Source organism: Lucilia cuprina, chromosome 3 (genome assembly GCF_022045245.1).
Source record: "Lucilia cuprina isolate Lc7/37 chromosome 3, ASM2204524v1, whole genome shotgun sequence".
Taxonomy (NCBI): domain Eukaryota; kingdom Metazoa; phylum Arthropoda; class Insecta; order Diptera; family Calliphoridae; genus Lucilia; species Lucilia cuprina.
In genome coordinates, this window is record NC_060951.1 from 1954403 (window position 1) to 1981919 (window position 27517).

Here is a 27517-nt window from a genome sequence, read left to right on the forward strand (position 1 = left end):
TGAACTAGAACTGAACTAGAACTGAACTAGAACTGAACTAGAATTGAACTAGAACTGAACTAGAACTGAACTAGAACTAAACTAGAACTAAACTAGAACTGAACTAGACCTGAACTAGACCTGAACTAGAACTGAACTAGAACTGAACTAGAACTGAACTAGAACTAGAACTGAACTAGAACTGAACTAGAACTGAACTAGAACTGAACCAAAACTCAACTATAAATTTATTCTGCCTTAATATATGCTTCAGGTTTTTTTTCATTTTTCGCTTTAGTATATTTATTTATGTATATTGGTCCGGTTGCTTAAATTATGTTTGAAATAAAAATATTTTATAATTAAGTAACACAATTTATGCTTAAGTAATCCTTAAAAATAACACATTCCAATAAACTTGTATAAAATAAAAATTATTAGAAAAAAGTCATTTTGAGATCCTGTTTTAATTTTTTATGAAAGAAATTAAAAATTCTTAAACCATTTTAATTTATGTTTATGGGCGAGTTAATAAAACTGTGAGAAAATTAAGTAGCGAAGGAATATTTTGCAGCCAAAAGTTATGCTACAATATTTATATGTATGAGTAAAGTAAGAGGCGAAGTTTTAAAGTAAATAATCTTGGCCTTAAGCTTTAATAATGTTTCTTTTTACTGTACCCTCTACTCTCCTCTCTATTACTCCCACCACTAGCACTTAGTTATGTTTAAGGTATGAGAGTGTGTGTGAATAAATATGGTTAAGGATTCTTTAAGTATTAATCCTCTTAATATGTAATAAGCATTTAAACCACGTACTTTTAAGCAATTTGTTTATCTAGTCTTCGAACAGCAGAATATTTTCTCTATTTTTCCCCCCTCATAAAGTCTTATATAGTATTGGCTTTAGTCCATTTAACAAAATGATTTTTTCTCTCGTTTTCTTTTTTTCTACGTTTTTTCTATTTTTATTTACTCAGCAGGCAACTTTCTAATTAGTTTGACTGTTGACTTTTTAGTTTATGGTGTTTTTAGTTTTTATTTGTTTTTTAAGCTTTAAACATTCATTAGCAATTGAATATTTAATGGAGGTTTTTTAATTTGAATGGAATAATAAAAAATTTAAGGTTTTTTTTTAACATTTCTAAAGAAAATAAATTTAAATTATAAATACAGTTTGAACAACTTTGTCTAATGTGAGCCTAAAGAGCCTAAAAGTATGCATTGGTTTATAAAATTAGCTTTTAATTTAAAACTGAAGTAAAATTTCAAATATTCTAAATATTTTTGAAACAATCATGCTAAGTTAAACTTGAATCATAAACAAAATCCATAAAAATTTTAAAAATTAATTTTATATCACCTAAAAGTATACTATAGTTTTTGAAATTGCTCTTTTAGAAATATAGTCTATGTTTAACACATTTCTTTGTTTCTTAGATTCATTTTAAACCAGTCAATTTAAAAATTAGTAATATTTTCTTCAACACCTAATATTATGCAAAAGATTTTGAAATTCATTTTCAAATAAAAGATTTTCATTCTTACAGTTTTTGTTTCAAAAGAATGCCAAAAATTCAAGTTTTTAACATTTTTTAATCAAACTAATGTTGTTGCTTAAGCTCCTAAAAGTATGCTTTATATCTACTCTTTTAAGTGCAACATTTATGAGACAATTGTGATTTATTCCTTTAAGCATAAATGCATCATATATTTTTCCAATAGCTGTCCATTTTATAACCCTCTTTTAGACACTTTATGAGATATATTGTACTCATTTACATTTATATATCAAGAGAATTTTTATGCATGTTCATGCATGCCTCACATACATATATAGTTTATGGTCAGCAAACAAAATGTTAAAAAGAAATAAAAACTAACAAAGAGGAAAATAAAACTATATGTTGAAATATTTTATATTTATTTGAGTATTTTCACAGATACAATTTAACCATAAGTAATACAAGTTTATGGTAACTTGAGCAGAAAAGTCATGAATGTCAGTTAGTTCTTTGGAAGAGGAAGGTGGAGATGGTTATTACATATAAGACAACCTATCTATTTTTGTAGCTTGCGTGCGTATTCTTAAATAAAATGTTATAACACACATAAATTCTTTTGAAGTTTTAATTCAATTTCGCTATTTAGTTTATCGTTGTACAAAACATTTCACTGGCTGGTTTGAGTTAGAGCAGCAGGTTTCTCAATTGTACATACATATGTACTTTCCAGTCTTGTAAACTTATTACCTGTTTTACTAGCAATAGTTTGCTGTAGCTATTAACTCAATTAAATTGCTAGATTCTGTTGCTAGAAATTGTAGTAAAATAGCAAATTATTACTGCAAATAACAGCAGTAATAGAGGAGAAAGAAAGCAAAACAGCAAGACTAAACAGGAAACGAGAGTAATAAATTACTATACTATGTAGAGTGTTTAACGGAAATAAAACAGGATTAAATTTTTAATTAAAGGTAATAGTCAACCAAGCCTTCTTTTTTCTAAAGGAAATATTAAAGCAATGTTTAAAAATAAAAAAACTTTAAAAAGAACACTTTAAATTGCAATTATTTAAAAAGCCTACTTTAAGACTCTTTTTATATACACAAGTATTTAACTTGCAACTCAAGAAGTTTTCTTAATATTTATTTTAATTGAGTCAATGCTCTTTTTTCCTTTTTATTCCTTTTTATTGTTATAATGCGTTGCAAGGAAATTTTGTAAAAAACTAAAGCCTACTTTTGGGCTTTTATAAAACAAAATGACAAAGATTAAGTTTAACTTTGTCTGACATTAGTTCTTTCTCAATTCAGCTTTTTTATTTCTATTTACTGCAAGAAAATTTGATAAGTGAATACCTACTCTTCGACCCTTTTAACACAAATTGCTTATTTCTTATATGTTTTTTCATTTTTTTCTTTTGAAATTTATTTACTGGAATCATAATTGTTTAGTTCGTTACACTAAAAAAATTTTCTTTTTGCTTAAAATTAGTTACTTTGAATTGTTTTATTTCTATTTACTGAACTCAAAAGTTTTTACACTTTAAATGTTTTTTCTCTAAAGAATTCTTTAGAAAAATAGTAGAATTTTGTTTTTTGTTAACTGCCTATTTAAAGGCGTTCTTGGCAAAAAAACACTCTTGACAAGTGTAAACGACTTAAACTTTAGTTGGCTAAAATTCAAGTGATCCTTTTGTTTCAAAATTCTTAAAAGCTAAAAGAAATTAATGTAGCATATATTTAAGAGTTTTTTTTTTAAGAAAAACAAGTGAAAAGAGATAAAGAATAGGAATATTTTCAAATAATGGAAAAAGAGAAAACAGCTTAAATCTTAATTTAAGCAACTAAATCAATAATTAAAAAGTGTTAAACTAAAAGCTTAGCACACTTCAAGGGAGTTTAAGTCAAAAGTTAAAGCTTGAACTTGAAATTAAAGCTAATAGCTTTTTATTAAAAAAAAACATTATATTTTACTATAATTAAAACTAGTTTTACTTAGAAAAACGTTGTTTTTAAAAAGGTATAGCCTATTTTTAGGCAGCAGTTCTAAATGCCTAATTATCCTACAACAAGCTAAAGCTATGAGATTTCTTTTTTAAAACAACTAATATACAAGTTGTTAGTCAACTTTAGTTTAGCAACTACCTTACGCTTGTTTCTTTAAACCGAGGTCTACTTTTAGGCAATTTTCAAATTGAATTATTTAAGTGCTACTTTAGGGTCTTTGAGAAAACCTGACGGTAATTGAAGTTAATTAAAGCAAAATGAAAATTAAAGCACACTTTTGGGAACTTTAGGAAATAAAGCCTATTTTTGGAAATACAAGGCATACTTTTAGGCGAACATTTAAAACAACAAAACCATAAGCTAATTTTGTATAATATCGAACATTTTTAATAACAAAACTATAGTATACTTTTAGGATTAAGGTTACTTTGGGATCTTTAAGAAAACCTGGCGGTAATTGGAATTAATTAAAACAAAATGAAATTTAAAGCATACTTTTAGGCGAACTTTTAAAATAATAAAACCATAAGCTAGTGTTAATAATATCGAACATTTTTAATAACTATAGTATACTTTTAGGCTTAATATATTAATGTGGAGAAAATTTAGCATACTTTAAGGAAATCTTTATAAATTTATCCAATTTTAGAACTTTAAGCAAACATAAGTCTAAAAAACAAAACTTTTTTATTAAAAAAATTTAAATTTTTAAAATCACATTCCATAATAAAAAATACACTTTAAACATATTCTTATCCATGATTTCGCAAAAAAACTACTTGTCCTTATATTGTGTAAGCAAATTTACATAAATCTATTTAGTGTTCCAACTACAAAAACTTATTGTTCCTGCAACAAACTTAACTACTGCAAGAAGGAAAGCAAGTCTTTACTAAACATACTCTAGAGAGACACAACAATTTATATTAAATTGTTTAGCATATGTTTGAATTTTTTTTAGCAATCCACTTACCACCACTACTTCATACACTACTACTAACTGCTCAACTTTTCTTTAAACATATATAAATTATGCTGCAAAAAAAGAAAGAAAATAAAACTAAATTGAAAATCTATTTAGCTAGAAAACACAAGTACAATTTTATAAATATAACAAGATTCTACAAGAAGAAAAAAGAAAACGATCCTATTACCCTGTACTTGTTTCTTCAACTTGATATTGAGTTTGAAAAAACACATGCTGCTTTAGTTTTAAAATACCATTTAAAATAATGTGAAATTGCTGGCATATACACAGTTTAAAAAAAGGAAGTGGTGTAGAGTGTTGTTTTGAGTTTCTGCCAAAATAAATGTTTTATTTTTTTATTTTAACAAAATTTTCCTTTATAGTCGTCTTCTTGCAGCTGTTTAATATTGTCATACTTCATTTAGCATGTTATTTAAGTCATATGTATATTTTTATGGCAGCTGCCTTACTGTCTAACTGCAGTTGTTGCTTACTCTATAGAAATTTTATGCAAAATATAAAATAAAAACAAAATTAAACTTAAAGAAAAACTTTAATTTCTTACGACACTGTAAATTTAATAATTTTTGTTAAACTCCTAAAGGTAGGCTTTTAATAAATATATTAAACTCCTAAATGTAGGCTTTAGTTTTTATGTAGTTCTTTTTCAAATTACAAAAATATTCTTTTAACAACTTTAATTTACTTTCAAATATTTACTTAAACTTTTTTATATTACTTAATAACTCTACTATTTAATGCCTACTTTTAGGGTTTTTCTTTAAAATACTTGCATTCTTTTCCATAATTATTTCACTTTACTATTTGTGTTTATCTCTTCAAAATATTACATAATTTTCCACTTGATTAAATACCTTGATTGTTTCCTCTAAAATGAATGCATTTGAAAAAGAAAATTTACTTTTTCCCAAAAAAAAAAAAACAATTCTAAACAAAAAGCCAGACCGAAAGACTGACATTTAGATAAGAAAATTTTCAAATTGAAAGAAAAAAACTTTATTTTACCATGTCATTAAAGATAACAAGGCAAACAGCCAGCAAATTTGCACTGCAAACTTTGTAGAAAATTTCTACTTCATTGCATACATTTAGGGCTAGAAAAGAAAGCAAATACTTAACAGACAATTATTGTCTAGGGAGATAGGAGCAATAAATAGAAAGAGATGAGAGAACAAAATGAAATGGAAATTTTTGAATGTTATGAATATTTAATGAGATATGAAATTTTTGAAGGAAATAAACATTATCACACAAAAAAAAAAAATAAAATGAAAGCCTGAAAATAGACAAAAGCTTTTTGAAAATTTCAAGATTATGTTGAAAATAGTTATTTTATACAAACAATTTTTTATTAAAACAAATAAAAAGAGCTAAAATTGTTCATTATGATAGATCTATAGATAACAAGTGTTTTTTTAACTCCAGCCTAAAAGTAGATCATAATTTTGTCATAAAAAGTAAATAGCTTGAAACTAACAAAAGATATATTTGTTTAAAGAAGTTCTATTAAAGAAAATGTGAAAATATCGTCCCTTTGGCAAAAATCTATTGGATTTTTTGTTAGTTTATAACTAAAGCCTAAAAGTAGACCATTATTTTGTTTTTAAAAGAAAAAAGTTTGAAACTATCCAGAGATATATCTCTTTAAAGTTGTTTTATTAAGAAGAATGTAAAATTTGTATATCTTTGTCCAAAATCTAATGGATGCTTCGTTAGTTTATAAGTAAAGCCTAAAAGTATACCATAATTAAGGTCTTTAAAGAAAATAACTTAAAGCTAACAACATATAGAATTGTTTTATTAAAGAAAAGCTTCAGTTTTTGTTAAATTGTATTCTATTTTCCAGAAATCAAATAGATTTTTAGTAATTGAAAAACAGCCTAAAAGTATACTATAATTTTTGGCTTTTTAAAGAAAAATACTTGAAAAGAAAGAAAAAGTTGTTCTATCGAAAAAAATAGAATTTTTATTATTTTTGTCCAAAATCTATTGGATTTTTAGTAAGTTTATAACTCAAGCCTAAAAGTGGGCTATAATTTTTGGTTCTAAAGTAAAAAGTTTTAAGCTAACAAGAAAAACCTTTCTAATGAACAGTTTTAAAGAAGAAAAAGTTAATTTTTTATCATTTTGTCAAAATTCTATGGGATTTTTAGTTAGTTTGTGATTAAAGCCTAACAGTAGACTTTAATTTAGGGTTCAAAAGTAAAAGACTAGAAACTCTTTAAGTTGTTCTATTGACGAAACAGTACAAGTTTCAGTATATTTGTTCAAAAACTATTGTAGTTTTAGTTAGTTTATATCTTAAGCCCAAAAGTAGACTATAAATTTAGGTTTAAAAGTAAAATGCATTAAGCTAACAAGAGACACCGCTCTATACAGTTTTTTTATGAAGAAAGTAAAATGTTTCTGGTAATTATAATTTTTTTTTTAAATTTATTAGATATTTGAAATTTAAAGACTACTTTGAGGCGAACTTTTTTTATATTAAAACTTATTGCATAATTTAAGGATATTTATCATGATTATCAGAATTTTAGCAAGAAAGGATTAAAACTTATGTGCGAGATCTTTAAAAGCATACTTTTAGGCTAATAGTTTTATTAAAAAAACTATTGCCTACTTTTAGGAGAATTAATGATTTCATTACAATTTTAAGAGAATTTAGAAGTAAAAATTTTATGATAAAATGTATAAAGAAAGAACATATATAATTTCAACAAATCTTTTGCATGTTTTAAGAAAACTTTACTAAATTGCACATTTTAAGAAAAATTTGCTAAATTAACAGCATTTTAATAGAATTTCATAGAATTTATAGCAAAACTCTAAGAAATTGTTGCAAAAATTATTAATTTCTAGTTTCCTTTCTAACCCCATAACCTTTAACCTAAATTGTTCACTGTTTAAGTATGATGATGATGATGGTGATACGTTGTAACAACAAAACGTGTGTTGTCTTTTTTAATTAATTCTTATTATAGAAAATTTCCTTTATATTCCAATAACCTTTATCATTTAGCTTTTCTACTGCGACATTTGCCTGTCTTGTGCGGTAACTGCTGGCATCTTTTCTCACCTGGCAAAACTAATTGAATTTTTGTTAACAAATTGAGTGATTTTTTTTTTCTATATATAAATATATTGCCACACTTTCGTGTTAAGTGTCATGTAATTTTTTTTGAATTTTTTTTCTTGCCAAAAATATTTTTTTATATATTATTAAAATTTGTACAACATTAAAAGTAGAGGACGGGAGACATAAAATAAGGGAAAGAAAATAAATAATGTGTGGAAAATATTAAATCAATGTCAAATTTGTTCCTTACTATCTCTCTCTTACTCTCTGTCTTTCTGATGTTCATATCTTAATGTCAGTGTAAGTAAAGTTGTGTGCGTACCGTGATGGATGTTTTACGGAGAAAAATGGTTGGTTAAATGTCACAGGAAATTAAATTTAAAATATGTAACGATAAAATAAATATAAAAAGTATATGTAAAGCTATTAAAATTAACTTAATGAAAGTTATAAAATAAGAAAAAAAAGTTAGGCTTAATAAAGCCTAAAATAAGGCAACAGAAAATCAATTTATTAATAATTTTCTTATTTAATTTCATCATATGCTGTAATATTAAGTTGCTAGAGAATACAGTTTTCCGTTTTTTTTAATGCAGCCCTTAAAGTATGCTTTACATTTTATATGTTTGGTACATATAAGTAGTTTCCTTTTAAATTCAAGCTTCTAGAACATATATTTAATAGTTTTTTTTGCACTTTTGCTCACACTATAAATACTATCATCATCTTATCAATTCAAGTGGCATTTTTTTCTAAATATTTCTTTGCTTTCTGATACTAAAACACGTTCAAGTACTTTTACAAACACTATCGATTCATGTAAAATGTAATCATAAGTATGTATAAGAAATATTAAGAAATTTCTCTATATATATATTCCTTGACATAACATTTGCCTGTATGGTATGCAATATAGTTTGTTAAGATGATGATGATGGTGGTGTTGATGTTGTTGGGTGGCTTATGTAAGCAAAATTTTATATGATATGCAAATTTTTCTAAAGTATATATATTCAGGGTGGCTCAATATGTATATCAATAACATGATATAAGTATAAAGATATTAAGAAGAGAAAAATCTCTATATTTCTTTTTTATTTAAAACATTTTAATAATAAAAAAATTTTGAGAAAAAAAATGTTTAAAAAGGTGAAAATTGAAATGAAAACCATAAATTTGTAAAATCACTTCAAAATGAAAGTAAAAAAGACAAAAAACTAAATGGTAATATTGCGGTTGAAAGAAAACATATAATCAAAGGAATTTCATTACGTTTAGAAAGTAAAATGAAAGTGAGTTTGATATTAATGTTTATTTTTGACAGAAAAAACGTTGTAAACCCTTTTATGCTGAATTTTATTTTAAATTCTTAAAATTTAAAACAAAAAAATAAATAGGTTTTTAAAAAACACCCTAAAATAGGACACACTTTTTGCTTAAAAAATACACCTAAAAGTATGCTTTAGTTGTTTGTGTAATTTTTATATATTTTATGCTAAAACACGTTTTTGAACAAGTTTTTAAAGTTTTCAAACAAAACTGTATAAATTTCTTGAGCAGACAACTTAAAGTAGGCAACGCTTTTTTCCCAAAACATTTAATCGAAAAGTATTTTTAAAATTACTAATATTTTGCATGTTTTTTTTCTAATTGAAGGAAAAAAATTAATCAATATTTCTTAAACTTAAACTTCAAATTAGTATAGAGTTTTTTTCATAAAATATTGCTCCCTAAAGTATGCTTTAGTTTATCTAATAGACAAATTCAGCTTTTCTTTATAATGTCTAATAAACTTTAGACATTATACAATAGAGTTTTATCAAAGGTTACAATATAAATACAGATTTGCTGAAATTAACTCCTTTTGATAGGCTATCATTTTTGCTAAAATATAAAGCCTTAAAGTATGCTTTATATTTTAGGCAAATTTTTTAATGAATTAATCAAAAAACTTTCGGTTTATCTTTAAGATTGCAAAACTTTTCAAACAACATTTGAAATATTATTGCAATAACACCCTAAAATAGGCAACACTTTTTACTGAATTGTTATAACTAAAAGTATGCTAAAAGTAGAATGTATAATTTAAAATTTAAAAATATCTTGAAAAGGTTTTACTAAAAGTCATTCTTTAATGCATCCCAAGTCTTAAGAAGAAATGCCGCCTAGAGGTAGACAATACAATTTTAGTTTAAACTAAAAGTGGACAACTTTCTGCAGCAGAATCGCTAAGAAATGTGTGCTTTTAGAAACGTTCTACACTTTGAACTAATAATACTAATAATTAAGCAAAAATGAGGTTTTGTGTGTCACGCCTAAAAGTATGCTATACTTTTTAAAACTTTATTCGTAAGCACTTTGGAGAATAAAAGAAGTTCTTTATTTAGTTAAGCAATGTCTTTTCATGGGTACTATAATTTCGGTAGGGTAAGGACTTCGAAGTTTGAAATTGTTCGATCAGAAAAAAGTTTTTAAACAACTTGTCCGCCTTTCCATACGTCCATACATTTATTAATTAGAACATTAATGCTGAAACTGAAGTAACTGAAATTTATTTACAAAGACATTTTCCAAGATTTAATTTCTTTTTGTTAAAAAACGCAGCATATCTTTGGGATGTTTTGTTTAAAATTTTTACAAATTTCTATTAAAAATATTTACATTTTCTTTAAACATTTCTTAGACACTTCCAACATGTATTAGAAAAAAAAACTGTTTTCTGAAAAAAAAAACAAAACTCTTAAAGAAATTGTAAAACTTTTACTTTGAAAAAAAAAAAAAAAAATTAAAAAATACATTTAGGTCATATTATTAACTAACTCAAATATTAAGACGGTTTTTAGTTTACTACTTAAAAGAATTTTACATGTGTTTTGTCTTTAAAGTTTACAATTATTTTTATAAAAAAGAGAGATCTCTTGGCAAAAGTTTTAAAAATCTTTGGCATACTTTAAGATGTTTAAAATTTCTTTACTTCAAACTATTAATTTACTTAACTAGCAAAGTTTTTCTTTAGAAAATCATATTGTTTAAAAGAGAATTCTTTGGAATCTACGATTTAAATGTGATTTAATATAAAAAACTAAAGTTTGATTTTTTTGCTCTCTCTCTTTCTTTCTGTGTAGTTTAAGTGATTGATTGAAAACTATTGTTGCCTACATTAAGGCTGAGATAAATAATAACTTGGTTGAGAAAAAAATTTAAACCAGAAAGTTTGTAAACTTAAGTTTAGTTAGAAGAAAATTAGTAAAAAAAGTTTAAAGATAAAACTTGACCTAAGGAAAGTAGAAGAAAGGGAAAAGAGATCTGATTTTAAAGTGAAGCATACCTTAAGGTTGGCATGTTTGATTAAGATACATAGCATACTTTAAAGCATATTTTTTATATTTAAAAAAAAATTTTTAAACAATATTTTCATTTATTTCTAAATTTGAATTTTAATTATTTACTGTTTTCTTGTTTCTAAAATTCTCTTATCTCTTGTTTTAACAAAAATAACAAAATAATGATCTTACGTTTTCCTTTTCATTAAATTTTATATTAAAATTTATTTTATCCGCTTTTCATTTAGTTTGCCATAATTTCTTTTTTACTTACGAAAACATTTTCATTTAAGTTGTTGTTTTTTTTTTTTTTTGTTTCTTTCTGTCTTTTTTTTCTTCCTTACTGACTCGGCACCTAAAAGTATGCTCTTACATTTTTATTCACACTTTAATGATTTATTGCACAGAGCAGAGAACCATCTAAAGCACAGTAAGGCCATTTGTGGGTGTAAGGGATTTTTGTTCATATTTTATTTATTTATTCAGTCAACATGTGTGTGTGTATGTATGCTTATGAAAATAACGAAAACATTTTATTATGCGTATGACACGTTTCTGCCACAAGTTCTGTTTGCATTTCATCTTTTTTTGTAAATTATTATATTTTTTTAATGTTATTGCCATCATCCTCTACAGCCTTCCACCAACCAACCAAACAGCCAGTTCATAGAAATTGAGCTGTAAATTTTGTAATATTGCTTGCTTGGCCTATACTAAGAAATTTCTTTTTTTTTGCTAAGGTGTGTTCTGAGGCAGAAAATTGCTGTGCGAAAAAAAAATGTTTGAAAACCTGCATTTAAAGGTGAAGAAATACAATGGCCAGTACGTGTGGGTGTGTGTTAGAGAGATTAAATGAATGAAATGAACTTTAACGTATTTTGGTGAAGGTTGCTTTCAGAATATAAATCTGCATATTTACTGTGCATCCTGCACACACACACACACACTCATAAACACAATCGCACATACAAACTCAGGCATGAACAAACTAAAAGATGTATAATTTGTCCCAAACTTAAGCTGCAACTTTTTAAAAAGTTCTTCTGAAATTGTTTATAACAATTTTTAAAAAAGTACTTTTCTTTTAAAAAAGTACTTTTCTTTTAAAAAAGTACTTTTCTTTTAAAAAAGTACTTTTCTTTTAAAAAAGTACCTTTTTCTTTTAAAAAAGTACTTTTCTTTTAAGAAAGCACTTTTTCGTTAAATTAATAAGAATTATTGTATTCTTAGTTACATTTTTTATAAGAATTTTTACAAAAAAAGTACTATTTTTCTAAAAAGTACCTTTTTCTAAAAAAAGTACCTGTTTGAAAAAGTTCATTTTTAGGTTTATAAAGAAACTTATTGTATTTGCAGTTATTCAGCTTTAAAATTAAAAAGTAATATTTTACGAAAAAGTTTTATTTTACAAAAAAAGTACTATTTTTCAAAAAAGTATTATTTTGCAAAAAATAAGTACTATATTAAAAAAAAGCTAGTTTTTAGAAAAATAATAAGAATTATTGTATTTAAACTTATTTTGCTTTAAGTTGCAAAACAAATTTGAACAAAAAGTACTATTTTTCAAAAAGTACCTTTTTATAAAAAGTATGTTTTTTTTAGAAATAATCAAAATTATTGTATTTGTAGTTATTTAGCTTTAAAATTAATGATTTTTTTAATCTTTTCAAAAAGTACTATTTTACAAAAAGTACTATTTTTCAAAAAATTTTTTTTTTCAAAAAAGTTATATTTTTCAAAAGAAGTTAGTTTTCAGGGAAATAACAAGAATAATTGCATTTAAACTTATTTCCCTTTTAAATTCAAAATCTTTAAAAATTTTTACAAAAAGTACTATTTTTCAAAAAAATACATTTTTATAAAAATAATTTTTTTCGGAAAAATAATCAAAACTATTTTATTATTATATCCAATTAAAGATTTTTTTAAATCTTTACAAAAGATTTAAATAATCAAAACTATTTATTATTATATCCAATTAAAGATTTTTTAGGGAAATAATGAGAAAAATTGTATTTATAGTTATTTAGCTTTAAAGTTAAAGACATTGTTTATAAAAATCTTTACAAAAAGTACTATTTAAAAAAAAAATACTACTTTTCAAAAAGTACTTTTTTGGAAAAAATAATACGAATTATGGCATTTGTAGTTATTTTGCTTTGAAATTAAAGAATTTATAAAAAACTTTACAAAAATTATTATTTAAAAAAATACAAAAAGTACCTTTTTACCAAAAAAGAACCATTTTACCAAAAAGTTCTTTTTTCTAGAAAACAACAAGTACTTTTTTTTTCTACTTTATTAAAAAAAAAGTACTTTTGTTAGAAAAGTGTTAAAAAAAATTGTTTTAAACTTGAAACAAAAAGTTCTTTTTATCTAGAAAACTACGAAAATTATTGTATTTTGAAACTTATTTAACTTAACAATTGAGAAAAACTACTCTTTTTACTACTTTATTAAAAAAAAAGTACTTTTGCTAGAAAAGTGTTAAAAAATTTGGTTTAAACTTTAAGCAAAAAGTTCTTTTTATCTAGAAAACTACGAAAATTATTGTATTTTGAAACTTATTTAGCTTTAAAACTTAAGCAAATGTTTTAAATTAACAAAAAAGTACTTTTTGAGAAAAAGTACCTATTTTACTACTTTATTAAAAAAATACTTTTGCTAGAAAAGTTTTTAACGCTTTTTTTTGGTCTAAAATTATGAAAAAATATTTTAATTTTAATTTACTTACAAGTTTAACTTATTAGACTAATATTTGCTTTAGTAGTCTTTATAAGAAACAAATCTAAAGCATACTTTAAGGAGCTGTAGAAAATGTCTTTCATTTAGAAATTTCTTGCTGTTTTTTTTTTGGTTCTGTGAGAAACCTTTTAAATTAAATGTTTTGTTTTTAAGTTTTTTACTTTAAATTACTTGTCGCTGTTGTTATTATTTTAATAACAACAACAACAATATAAAAATATATTGCCTACATTAAGGAGCTCATTAAAGGCTTGTTTTTAAGAGCACAATTAAATTAATAGGCTAATTTTAAACAAACAAACAAACACACACACACACACACACAAATAAAACAAAAAAACACAAATAAACATTAATTTGAATACAAAGAAAGCAAGTGTTTTTAAGCAAGTCATTAAACATTGTTAAAAAAAAAAATTATAGCCTATTTTGAGGTGTTATATAATAAGCATTTGAAAGGCATTATATTGGGCCAACAGAGTTAACGAAAGCAATTTTTCTTGTTATAAACCCTATTAATTATCTATTAGCATTTGGTTAAAGGTCATAATATTCTATGAAATTGTTTTTCTGTTATTACTATTTCTCTATTGAATAAAACTAATTTATAAATATGTTATAATATATACTTTTGACCAACAAAAAACTAACAAAATTAATTGCCCTTTTTTTGTTTTTATGAATGTTTAAATCTTCTAGCATTTCCTTTGTCTTATTCTAAGTAGCAGTTGGTTATTTCCAATTTTCTTTAATTTATTTCACTGGCAGCCAAAAAAAAAAGGAAAAAAATCTGAAATAAATTGCCTTTTTTTAAAGACATGCTTTCCATAGGAAAGCGTAGTTCAGCAGAAAAGAAGAAGAAAAAAAACAACTTTACAAATTAGTTGTATTATATAATTTTACAGTGTAGACATTAATTTCATTGTAGTAGAGAACTTTTTGGCATTTTGTTCGTTTGCTATTTGTTTTTGTACATATTTTTAAAATGTAAATTTCATTTATTGTTTATATTAAGCAGAAAGTTCTCGTCCACTAACACAAACAAACAAAGCTAATTTTTGAACTTTTCTCTCTACTATTTCACAATCCTATGGATTTGTTTATTAAAGCTAAACATGTGCCAGGAATGGTAAAGGCAGGGAATAGAACACAAAAAGGCCACAGGATTCTAGTTTAACACAAACAAAATTTTCTTTAAAAACTTGGTTTTTAGCTTAAAATTAAGTTAAAATCAATTGTTAGAAGATTTACGCTAAAAAGTACTTTTTTCGAAAAAGTACTTTTTTTTAATTTTAGGTTTTCATTTTTTTAAATTTAGTACTTTTGTGTTAAAACTTTAAATTATCAAGTAAAATGTACTTTTAAAAGCAAATTTTCTTAAAATGTAAACAAATATTCATAAAAAGATATTTTAGTTTCACAAAAAGTACTTTCTATTTAGTACTTGTTACAAAAAAGTCCCTTTCTAATCGTATTATCACTTTCATTCATTTTGGTAAACAACAAACTGAAAAAAAAAAAACTCGGTCAAACGGAAATTTCAATCTATGTTTTGTTGTTCTCTCATCGTTGTTGTTGCTGCTGCTTCTGTTAATATCCAACTCTGTTTAGCAGCAGAGTTGGAAGTTTGCTATGATTTATATGCAGTATATTAAAAAAAATACAAAATGGCAGATATATGTACATACAGATCAAAAAAATATAATAAAATAAAACTTTTATAGGAAGTGTTGAGAAGAAATTGTAGGATGAATGTGAAAGTGATTTGATTAAAATAAAATTAAATTAAATATTTGCACAAGTATCTGTGCACAGTTTTTAACAGATATTTATAGAGAATATAAAAAACTATTTAATACTATGATTTAATATTAAATGTTTTCCTTTTTTTATTTTTTTTGTTTTGCAGGTATGTAATGGAGAAATGTTTACAAATAAAACAAAAAAAAAATATGATTTTTGATACAGGGTAAGATTTAAAAAAATTATATAAGACTCACAAAAAGGACTATTTAAGGACTAAACTACAATAAAAAGGGGTTTAAAAAGAACAAGTTTCTGAAAAAAGAAACTAAAAGAAAAATTTATAAAAAGTAAAGAAATTTGTATAAAAAGTTTTTTAAAATAAAAAATTTTTACTTTCGAGTTAATTTTTCAACTTTTTCCAATCAGTTTTATTTTTTGAATTGATAAAAAATAATCCCTTATATGTTTTCTATAGAACAGTTTTAAAATTTTTCAAATCGCTTTATTATTATCAAAGTTATAAATAATTTTGTAAAATTACCTTCAAATTAATATTAATCATACGCCCTGTTAGAATTTTTTTTAATTTTTAGTTTTTAAAGCTTTAGTTCTTTAAAAATAAACAGTATTTTAAAACAATTGTTTGCATTTGAAAGATTTAAATTATTTTTTACAAAAAAGTATTTTTTTGTAAGAAAAGTACTTTTGAAAAATTGTTACTTTTTGGTCAAAACTTTTGAATAAACATGTGGATTTCATGACTTTTTCTTAATTCTCAATACAATTGTTTTATGAAAAGTACTTTTTGGTTCGGATATTGCCTTTGTTTTTAATAAAAAAAGTACCTTTTCTAAAAAGTACCTTTTTTAAAAAGTACTTTTTTTAAAAAGTACTTTTTTTTAAAAAAATACCTTTTTTTTGGGGGAAAAATTTAAATGTTTTATTTCATAAATGTTTTATTTCAAATATTTTTTAAAAGTTTTTGTTTTTTTAATTTAGTACTTTTAAAAAAAAATGGTAAATGTTTGTTTTCTTTAAACTAGTTAAGGAGTTTTAGTTTAGTTAGTTTGAAAGGATGATGTATACACATCAAATCCGCATAAATACACCTAGGCATCTATCGTGCCTGTTGTGCACTCCTTAACTAGTGCCACGGGTGGTAATCGAACCCACCTCCTGCGGTCTACCAGTCTAGAAACACTAACCACTAACCTACCGGAGTTTTAGTTAAATTTTTGGAAATATTATTTAATTTTTATGGTTTTCAAACGTGTTTTTCTACAACTAAATGAAAAAAGGAAAATTTTCTATTTTAATTCAATTTTTTACAAAAATTCTCTTTTTGGTTTAAAAATTTTAAACTTTTTCTTCTTTAAATCGATTTTTTGTTAAAAAACGTAAAGATGTAAATGTTTTCTATTAATAACCTTTAAAAAATTCTTTAAAATCTATGAACGAACCCAAGTTATAAAGAAATTTATAAAATTATTCCCTAATTAATATCAATCATACGTCTAGTGGGAAATTGTTCATAAATTTCATAATTTTAACTAAATTAAACAGAAATGTAAATAAAATCTAATAGATAACCAAAATAAAAGATATTTTCGATATTTTGTTTTCTTTCCACTTACCTGGTTCTGCTGTTAAAACAAGAAACCTGCAAATATATAAAAAAAAACAGATTAAATAATTGTTTCTTTTTATTTATGCATTAAAGTTAAATAAAAGATAAACCCTTTGTTTTATTTTGTAAATCTTTGTTTATGTCTTATTTTTACAATTACTATCCTTTTTAGAAACTTTTTTATTGTCTTAACTCTTGTTGACATAATGTTCGAAATAAAATTTATTATCCTAAACTTATATCCAACATTAACACAATGTTAGAAATTAAATTTTTTGGAAAGCAAAACAATAACCTACGGGTTGTTACAATTGCCTGGCAACATTTTGTCTAAAAACATGTTTAGTTTTTTAATTTTTGTCATAAAGAGAAAGAGTGAGATTGAATGTTAACGTATGTGTTAAATTACGTGAGTTTTTTTTTGCCAAATCTATGTGTCGGTTTTAATGTGAAAATTTTTGTGTTGATTTAGTTGTGGTTAGTTTGATGTTTAAACTTTGGTAAACTTTTGTGCTCATTATCATCATGTTAGTCATTATTTGGCCATGGCTAGTAAATCATGATGGTCTATCTGTCTGTCTCTCTGTCTTGTTGAGCAATTAATTCTATACACACATGCTGTTGTGTGAGAGCTTGTGTGCCTAAAAGCAAAGTGTTAAAAGAGTTTAATTTGTCATAGAGTTCAGAAACATTTGTGGCGTAATTAATTTTCTTTAAAGGATTAAAGGACAGTTTGATGTGTTAAAGACAAGAATTAGAAAAGATTATTTAAAATTAAAATATGAAATCTTAAATATAAAAAGAAATTTTTAAAACAACAATTCATATAATTAAAAAAATAAAAAAAATAAATTTGATTTTAAACATACAAAATAAATTAAAATTATTAACTCTTTTTACAAAAATTTGTTTAAAAGAATTTAACTGAAGAATTATACTAATTTTTATTTAAAAGTCTGAATTGTGTTAAACCTTAAACAATTTCTATAATACCTTCAAAGTTATAGCGATTTCAAAGAAATTGTATACCACTGCGTATGATTGATATCAATTAGGAGTTTATCTAACATTTTTACTCATAACTTTGGTTCTACTCAAGCGATTTGCACAAGTTCCATCTAAAGACTTTCAGCAAACGTTTAACACTACAATTTAATCTTAAAGCTTAAGCCTTTTCAGAATTTATTAAGGTTTAGAACACATTTTAAGGGACAATTTTTTTTAAATGTTATTTTTTGTTAAATTTTTTTTTGGTTTATATTTTGTATTTATTTTTATTTAAAAGTCTTAATTATGTATAACCTAACACCTTTTGTTTCATTAAGTTATCTTTAATACATTTAAAGTTATAGGGATTTATATGAAATTGCATACCACAGCGTATGATTGATATTAATTAGGAGTTTATTTAACATTTTTACTCATAACTTTGGTTCTACTCAAGCGATTTGATTCATTTTTGCACATGTAGCATCTAAAGGCTTTTAGCAAACTTTTTATACTACAATTAAATGTTTTAGTTAAAATTTCTTTAACATTTTAGCAAATTTTTTAAAAGACTAGATTTCAAGATTTAATTTTTTATCAAAAAAAAAAAAAAAAATTTAAAGAAAATTGTCTTAATTAATTTGTCTTTAAATATTAACACTTTACATAATAAACTTAAAACTATTCTACAATGTTTTTGTTCTAAGATTTCATAATAGAAAGCTTGACACACTTCTACTCTTAAAAATATTATCTAACTAGCCACCAGTTATGGAATTGGTTGGTAAAACCACATAATCTTTAAGAATATCTATTGTTTCAACTATAAGAATAGTTCAAATGCGTACAAAAACCTTCGAAGAGGAAGAGGAGGGGGGGGGGGGGGGGTTCCGACAAGCACTAAAGCTGCAACTATAGAAATTTTATATTATAATAATGAGTTGGCAAATAACAGAAATAAACAAGCAGGAGGAATTGTTCGAAAGGACAAAGACAACAGTTAAATCCTGATAAACTATATAGAATAAGTGCATTATGTTAAAACGATGTAGTTTTGAAAAAGATTTCACTGTAAATTTTCTTATTTTCAAACATGTTTCATAGAACATATTGTTTTTGTTCTCTTAGACAATAAAACAATGATGTAATTATAGCTAGAGTGTTATTCTATGCGGCAGTGAGTGCAAAAAAGAGAGTTCTGAGGGGAAAAGTGTTAGATGAATTATGTAAGAAAAGCCTGCTTGAGCACGATGTTACGATAATGAATGAGTGGTAAAATGTTAAGACCATAAAATAATATTTTGTTTGCAAAATATATTTTATTTTCAAAATGAGAAAACAATACCAGATGTATTATTAGTTGTGGCGTTAAGATAACTAAAGCAAAACTATGCCGACCAGCATTTAAAACAATGGTAATTAAGAAAAAAAATTAAGAAAATTTTGAACAAGAGAGAAAATGCTTCTATTTTACAAGAAAAATAATCAAAATTCAACAAAAATTTTAAACATTTTTGAGTAATTAAAGTTTTAAAACAGAATTTTGATAATTTTATAATAATTTTTGGTTTTTCAAAAAATTTAAAGATTTTTTATATATTTTTTATAAATCTTTAACCCTTAAACGGTATTATGTCCTTTTTTTGTTGTTTCTTTTTTATTTGTTGTTTCTTTTTATCGTGTTTACATAGTTTTATTTCTTATTATTTATTTGCCTTTTATTCCTCTCAATCCTCTCTGTCTAAAGGTTTAAAAGTTATAGCGTTTTGAAATTTTATTTCCTCCAGTACGTATGATTAATATTAATTAAGAGGTTATGTTATATTTTTCTTTATAACTTTTTTCCTATTTAAAAGATTTCAACCATTTTTACAACAATGAATAACCACATTTCAAGGAAGATGTAATACAAATTTCATTACACTACTCAACTTTTGCTGAAAGTTATAAGGATTTGAAAAATGTTAACCAATTTTTTAGTTTTATAAAATTAATGAATATATTTTTGTTTGTAATTTATTTAAAAAAATATAAAGAAAATATTTACCCAAATATGTTGAAAAAGTTAGTTTTTCAGAATTCATTTCTTTATTTTACTTCTTTTTTTATTAAAACTAAATCCTAAACTGTCAAAAAAAGACTGCCCCTTTTCTTATTTAACTTTTTAACAAAAGCTGTTGCTAATTAAAAAAACTCAAAACATACTTTTAGGCATAAAATTTTGCTAAATTCAACAAAAAAACTGCCAAACAATTGTTTACTCAAGCATTAAAAACCCTTTTCTTGTGGTACGTGACACATACTTAATTTTTAATTAATATTAATCATACACAATTATTCAAATAATGGCCAGCTAAACAAACTAAACTGCAAAAGAAAACAAAGTTTCTTAACAATAAATAAAACAAAGTTAAAAAAGTTTTCAAACAAAAATTTCACAAAAAAACCTTAAATCATAAATATTCTACTTTAGTTTGTTTTTGCAAGGAGGAATTCACTTAAATTTATTACTTAATGATTATTTTTCTATTTAATGTTCATAAGCAGTTTGCGAATAAAAAAACATATTTTCTAAATCTCTAAAAATAAATCTTACACAGCATGACTTTTCCTAAAAATTACCACACATTAAAAAATCGTTTATTTTTCCTAAGATTTTTTTTCAGCATGTTGTGCAACTTGTAAAAAAAATTTACTTCTTAAGAGATTTCTTTTAATGACTTGTTAAAGTTTGTTTTTTATTAAACTTTATAATAAATTATTTGCAAAAACAAAATATTTAACAAAAATTGCTTGAAAATTAAAAGAAAGTTGTTAAAATTTAAAGCAAAATTAAAAAAAAATATTTTTATTAAAATTTAAAAAAAAATCAATTGTTAAATTCTTTAAACTTAAAATTTTTAAAAATAACTTTAGTTTTTGTTGGCACCGCTTTTGTTTTCATTAAACTTCTTTAAAAGTTTTAAAAGTTTTGGCATTTCAAAAAATTCTTGTTCCAGGGGGCGTATGATTGATATTAATTCAAATATTGTAAGAGTTTCTTTAAATTTTTATTTAATAACTTTTTTAGTTTAAAACGGATTTATATAATTTCTTTACATTTAGCTTAATAACATTTCAAGGCAGATACACAATTAATATTTGAAATAAAAATTTCATACTTTAGTAGTTAAGGCTTTATAAAACTAACACTAAAAGGAAAAAAGGGGAAAATTTTTAAATTTTTAAAAAATGTATAATTTTGAAAGAAAATAAAAAAGAAAAATACTTTATTTTATAAAAAACTTAATATTGTTTAAGAAACTGAAGATAAACTTATTAGTTTTTTAACAAAATTTGTGACAAAAAGCTTTTTTATATAAAAATATTTTTTAAACTTTTTTCATTTTTGTTTTAATTTTTCCCAATTCTATTGTTTCAAAGCTAAAAAGCCTTTAAACTTTATACATTTAGGCACAAAATAATATTTATTTTGAAAATTTATTTCTTGTTATAGAAATCTAACAAATAATACTTGATTTATAAGCCGTAAACAACAACAAAAAATAGAGAAAACAATAATTTTTTTTAAATAAATAATTGACATTTATTTTATTATTTTTCATTATTTTTACTGCATATTTATTTAGTAGTTTTATAAATATATATAAAGAGAAAAAAGAAACAAAAATTTGCATGTTAATGCATGCACATAATTTCACACTATAACACACTCACACTCTGATACATAACAAGCTATTGTTTGCGGAAATAAATAGTGATTTTTTTTGTTATATTTATCTGTAGCAAACAGTTGGTATATGTAAGGGGGCCTGACTATATAGAAAATACAATATATTTGAAATACAATCCCTGACACATGACAGTTTGACAGTTGGCAGTATGTATATACATATAAGAATAAATTTACATATTTAGTTTTCAGTGCTTTTTTTCTTTCTGACAAAAATAATCAATTTACATTTTATTTCCATCAGTTTAAATTGAAAAACTAATAATAAAATGGACTAAAAAACAAAATCTGTATAATAGCAATATTAACATATTGCTTTGTTAAGTTTGACTGGGTTTTGTATAAATTATTAAAAAAGAATTAATAAATTTTATAAAACAACTTGATGACAATAACCTTATAATCACCCCTTAATGATTTAATTTCATTAAACTTTATTAATTCCTACAAATCAGTAAACAATTTTTATTAATTTAAAAAAAAAATTTTTAATTTTTTTTAAGATTTTTATTTTTCTGTTTTTATTTTTAACCCTTAAACGCTCTTTTGGGGTATTAAATATTTTAGTTATAAATACTCTTTAATACAATTAGTTATTATTATTCATTTACTTTTTGTTGCATTAAATTCTTTTAAATAGTTTAAAAGTTATATTGCTTTCAAATTTTATTTCCAACAGTACGTATGATTAATATTAATTCAGTGGTAGTTTTATATATTTCTTAATAACTTTGTTCCCATTTAAATGATTTAAACTATTTTTACAGCATCATTTAAGAACACTTGTGCAAAACTTTTCTTTAAACATTATAATCCTAGTTATACTTTTTGGAAAATAAAATCACTTTGAAAGAAAAAATTTCAAAATTTTCAATATTAAAAAAAAATAAAAAAATTTAAAAAATTAATTAAATAATTTTTTTCACAATTTACTAATATTCTTAATAAGTTCCTTTTATTATAAGGTTTTCTTAAGTAACTTCTTTTCTCTAACAACTTCTTAACAACTAATTCCTTTTTCTTGTTTAAAAGCTTTAAAACCCATAATTTCAATTGCTTTATTTTGTTTAAAAAAGTAGTAATTAAAATTCATTTCATATTCTTTTAATTTACAACATCTTTTTAATATTTTCATTTAACCCCAGGAGGTATTAAAATTTGTCATTATTTTTATACTTTCTTTTTAGTATTTCTACAGTTGCTATTACTATATTACTGTGTGTATTACACAAACAAAAAGGTTTCTTTTCCAAAAATTTTTTTTATTTCTTAAAACATTTTTCTCATTTACTTTTAGTTAAGGGCTATATACACTGTTCATAATGCTTTTGTTTTTTGGAATTTTGTTGTAGTAGCTTAAAGAAAATAATGAGCGTATATATTTTTAACATAACAAAATTTAAAAAAATAAAAAGAAAATCTAGCTACTCAGACATTTTACATTTGGAAGATCCTTATAACTTAAGCTAATGCTAAAGAAATGTTCACATATATGTATACACCATTTCTTAAATAAAAGCTAAAATTAAAGTTAATAGGAATTTACATGTTTAACAAACGAACAGAACTAGAACAGAACTCGAACAGAACTAGAACAGAACTAGAACAGAACTAGAACAGAACTAGAACAGAAATAGAACAGAACTAGAACAGAACTAGAACAGAACTAGAACAGAACTAGAACAGAACTAGAACAGAACTAGAACAGAACTAGAACAGAACTAGAACAGAACTAGAACAGAACTAGAACAGAACTAGAACAGAACTAGAACAGAACAGAACTAGAACAGAACTAGAACAGACATAGAACAGAATTAAAAATGATCTAGAATTGAACAATAACTAAATAATAAAAATAAGATGCTGCGGACTGTAGGGATTTAAAAGATTTTCTACCTTTAACTTTAGCGCTTGATAAATCTTCACATTTAAAAAGTTTTTTCTTATGAAATCTTATACAAGCATTCATATCACATTCCAAAATATATGAAAAATTGTAAAATAAAGTCAAGATGATCAAGAGAAGTATGAGAGAAAGAATGAAAAAAATCAGTTTTTGTATAAAAATTGCAAAAATAAAAATGAAAAAACAAAAAAGACTTCAAAAAAAAAGCAACATCAACAACAGCAGCAATTGTTAAATAAAATAAAGATAATGTTGAAAGAACAAAAAAATCGTGACCCTGGCAACATTTGCCATTTTTGCATACAGTTATTTACAATACAAACGATTTATATTTTTCATATCTGTTAAAGAAGGAAAAGCAATTTATTTATAACAAAATGAAAAACAATTTTTCAATAAAAATAAAATTGAAATTAAGCTTTTAAACTAGAATAAATACTTATTGAATGTAAACAATTTTCAAGTTTAAAATCAAATTTCCTTATCTTTAAAAAAACTTTTGAAAATTTTCTTTCAACAAATCTTAGAGAATTTTATTGAATAGGAATAAATCTTCTAAACATTCTAAAGTCTTTTCTAAAAATCAAACATTTTTCAAATTTTCTAAAATAACTCCAAATTAATATCAATCATACGCCACCCCGAACAAATTTTTTTTTTATTTTGAAAAATAATACAAAATGGGTTAAATTCTTAAACAAAATTTCTAACTTATATTAAACTTCTAAAGAAAAAATTTCTTCCATGAGTAAAAACAATCACTGTAAGATTTTTACTCACAGTTTTACATAAAAATATAATTAATTTTTTTTGGCTGCAGAAAAAAATCTTTTACAAATGTGAATTAGTTTCAAAAAGACACGTGTGTTTTCATTTACATTTAATACAAAATTCTAAGGGTCTGCTGCTGACGCTTATACCCCAGAGTTTAATTCCCACATAAAATTCAAATGCATTAAATATGTTTATTAGCTTTTGTGGGGTTTTCTCTGGTGTTAAGACCCTTATATTTAGGTTTTCTTTTTTTTTTTTTTGTGAGAGAAATATTTAATATTTATTAAGTAGGGAAAAAGAGAAATATTAAAATGTTTTAGTTTAATTTTAACAAAATTATATTAAATTATACACAAATGTATAGTAAAATTTAATAAACCTGGTAATAAATGCAGTAAAGTATTAAATGTATAATAAAACGGTAACAAAAACTTAAGAAAATTGGGTATAAGAATAGGATTTTCTAAAAGAGAAGAAAATTAATATTAATCATACGCAATGTTGGACGAAATTTTATTTTCCTAATTCTACTCTGCAGCTAAAGAAAATTACAACAAAAACTAAAGTTAAACTAAAGAAGAAATATAGTAGAACAGAACAGAATAGAAAAGAACTAGAACAGAATTAGAGCAGAACTAGAACAGAACTAGAACAGAACTAGAACAGAACTAGAACAGAACTAGAACAGAACTAGAACAGAACTAGAACAGAACTAGAACAGAACTAGAACAGAACTAGAACAGAACTAGAACAGAACTAGAACAGAACTAGAACAGAACTAGAACAGAACTAGAACAGAACTAGAACAGAACTAGAACAGAACTAGAACAGAACTAGAACAGAACTAGAACAGAACTAGAACAGAACTAGAACAGAACTAGAACAGAACTAGAACAGAACTAGAACAGAACTGGAACAGAACTAGAACAGAACTAGAACAGAACTAGAACAGAACAAAACTAGAAAAGAACTAGAACTGGAACTAAACTAGTTCTTAACATAAAAAGCATTTTTAAATCTATTTTAATTAATATTAATTATACGCTTTGTAGTAAAAACTTTATATTTTTAAAGAAATTTCTTACAATTTACAAACTTTTTATAAAAATTAACAAAAATGTCTAAATTTTTTCATATACATAACTTGTTTTAAAAAATTTTAAATATTTGTTTAAACTTGTGTAAATGATTTGTAAAAAATTAATTTAAAAACTTTAGCTGCTCATTTGACTTTTCGTTTCTACAATTTTCATTTTAATGAAAAGTGTTAAAATTTTTTTTAACAGCAAACACTTTACGATTGTTTTCATGTGGACTGTGAGAAGTATTTTTTATTTTCTTTTTTTATATATTTTCATTTAAGCAAAAAGCTTTTAAAATTAACGAGGTGTAGTTTTAGTAGTGTAAATATTTAAACTATTTTAATAATCAGTGAAATGTAAACACTTTTGATTGTAACACTGGCCAGGATAAAGGATATGAAAAAGAGAAAAAAAGATGTAATGAAAATTAGTTAACAAATAAAATATAGTGGCGCAAAAATAGGAGTAGAATTAAAGAAAAACTCTTTTTTGAAAAATTTTTAAAAGGTGTTAACCTTACTTTCATTTAAGCTCATTATATTTTTAATTTACACGTTTTATTTAACTCCCTTAATAAATTCAAAACAAACGTGTTCCAAACATTATTTTTAAATTTAAATTTTATTTTTATTAAGTCTAACACACGTTTTCATTTCTTTACAATATTTTACTTCATTCTGCAGTTGTTTTAATCCCTTGTCTTTAATTTAAAATATGTCTCGTTTCGTAAGTAACAAATATATTCATTGGCTTTTTTTGTCATGTACATATATTTTACCATGTATGTGTGTCTTGTGTATCTTGACAAACAAAAAACCCTACATGTTTGAGTTTATATGCTTTAAAAAGATGAAATAGAAGTGTACCTACTATATGCTCAAAATCACATGAATAATTTATAAAATATATACAACATAATGTAGCATGAAGCAGTTGGCATTATTAAACACACAAAACGCAATATTCTACCTGCCACATAAAAAGACACAAAAGATGTTAATATATATTCTAAGAGGATTTAGTAGAGAAGAGGTAAAACAGCCATTCGCTGTTCAAAAGAAAAAAACCAACAGCAGCAGCTCCTTCAATAGGCCTTCTTTACAAGAGTTGAGGCAACAGCTTGTGCTGTAACTATTCAATGTTAGTTATAATAATAACTAAGGTGTTTGCTGCAAGTTTAAGGCCTCCCCCTGCTTACCTCTTGCTTAAGCATTCTTTACAAATGTTTTCATTTTTATTAGTTTCTTTAATTCTGTTTGCAGGAACTAAAATTGTCTTGTCTCTGCCTTCCTGTCTGTTAGATTTATATTTATTATACATAAGTATGTATATCTCATGAAACCTATGCTCATATGTTGTCAGAAATATGCTCATTAAAATACCTTTTTATGCCTGGAAAATTATTATTCTTATTACAATTATTATAAGTTTTCACTTAAAAAGCACGTAAATATATATAAAAAGGAGACATGCCTTTTATATTTTACAAAAAAAAAAACGGAGATTATAAAATCTTTCATAGACAGTTTTAAATTTTGGTTTTTAGTTAAAGGGGTTGGAGGTTTACTAATTAAAATTGAAACCTTTATAATTGTTAAGAAAATTATGTCTGACATTTTTTAAAAGCAGTTATTAAAACGTTTTTTTTTATATATTATTTTTCATAGAAACAACAAAGCGTATGATTATTAACAATTATGTTTACTTCAAAACGTATGAGTAATATGAATATTTATGATATTTTTATTGTATTTAAAAAGAAATGTTTAATTACTTCCATTCGTTTCTTTAGAAGTAGAAAAAAGTATTTTTTTTAATATTTCAAATTTAAATTGTAATTACTTAGGCGTATGATTAATATTAATTTTGGTTAAATTAATCAATTCTTTAAAAACGGTTTTAGTTCAATTCGGTTCTAGTTATGATCTGTTCCAGTTCTTTTCTATTTCTGTTCTAGTTCTGTTCTAGTTCTGTTCTAGTTCTGTTCTAGTTCTGTTCTAGTTCTGTTCTAGTTCTGTTCTAGTTCTGTTCTAGTTCTGTT

The 27517-nt window shown here is 24.0% G+C and overlaps 1 protein-coding gene across 1 annotated transcript in view; it reads right to left on the bottom strand.

Moving 5' to 3' along the window:
* LOC111679266 (thyroid adenoma-associated protein homolog) overlaps nt 1–27517 on the bottom strand; it is a 171394-nt gene that overhangs the window by 53232 nt on the left and 90645 nt on the right. The window lies entirely within an intron of this gene.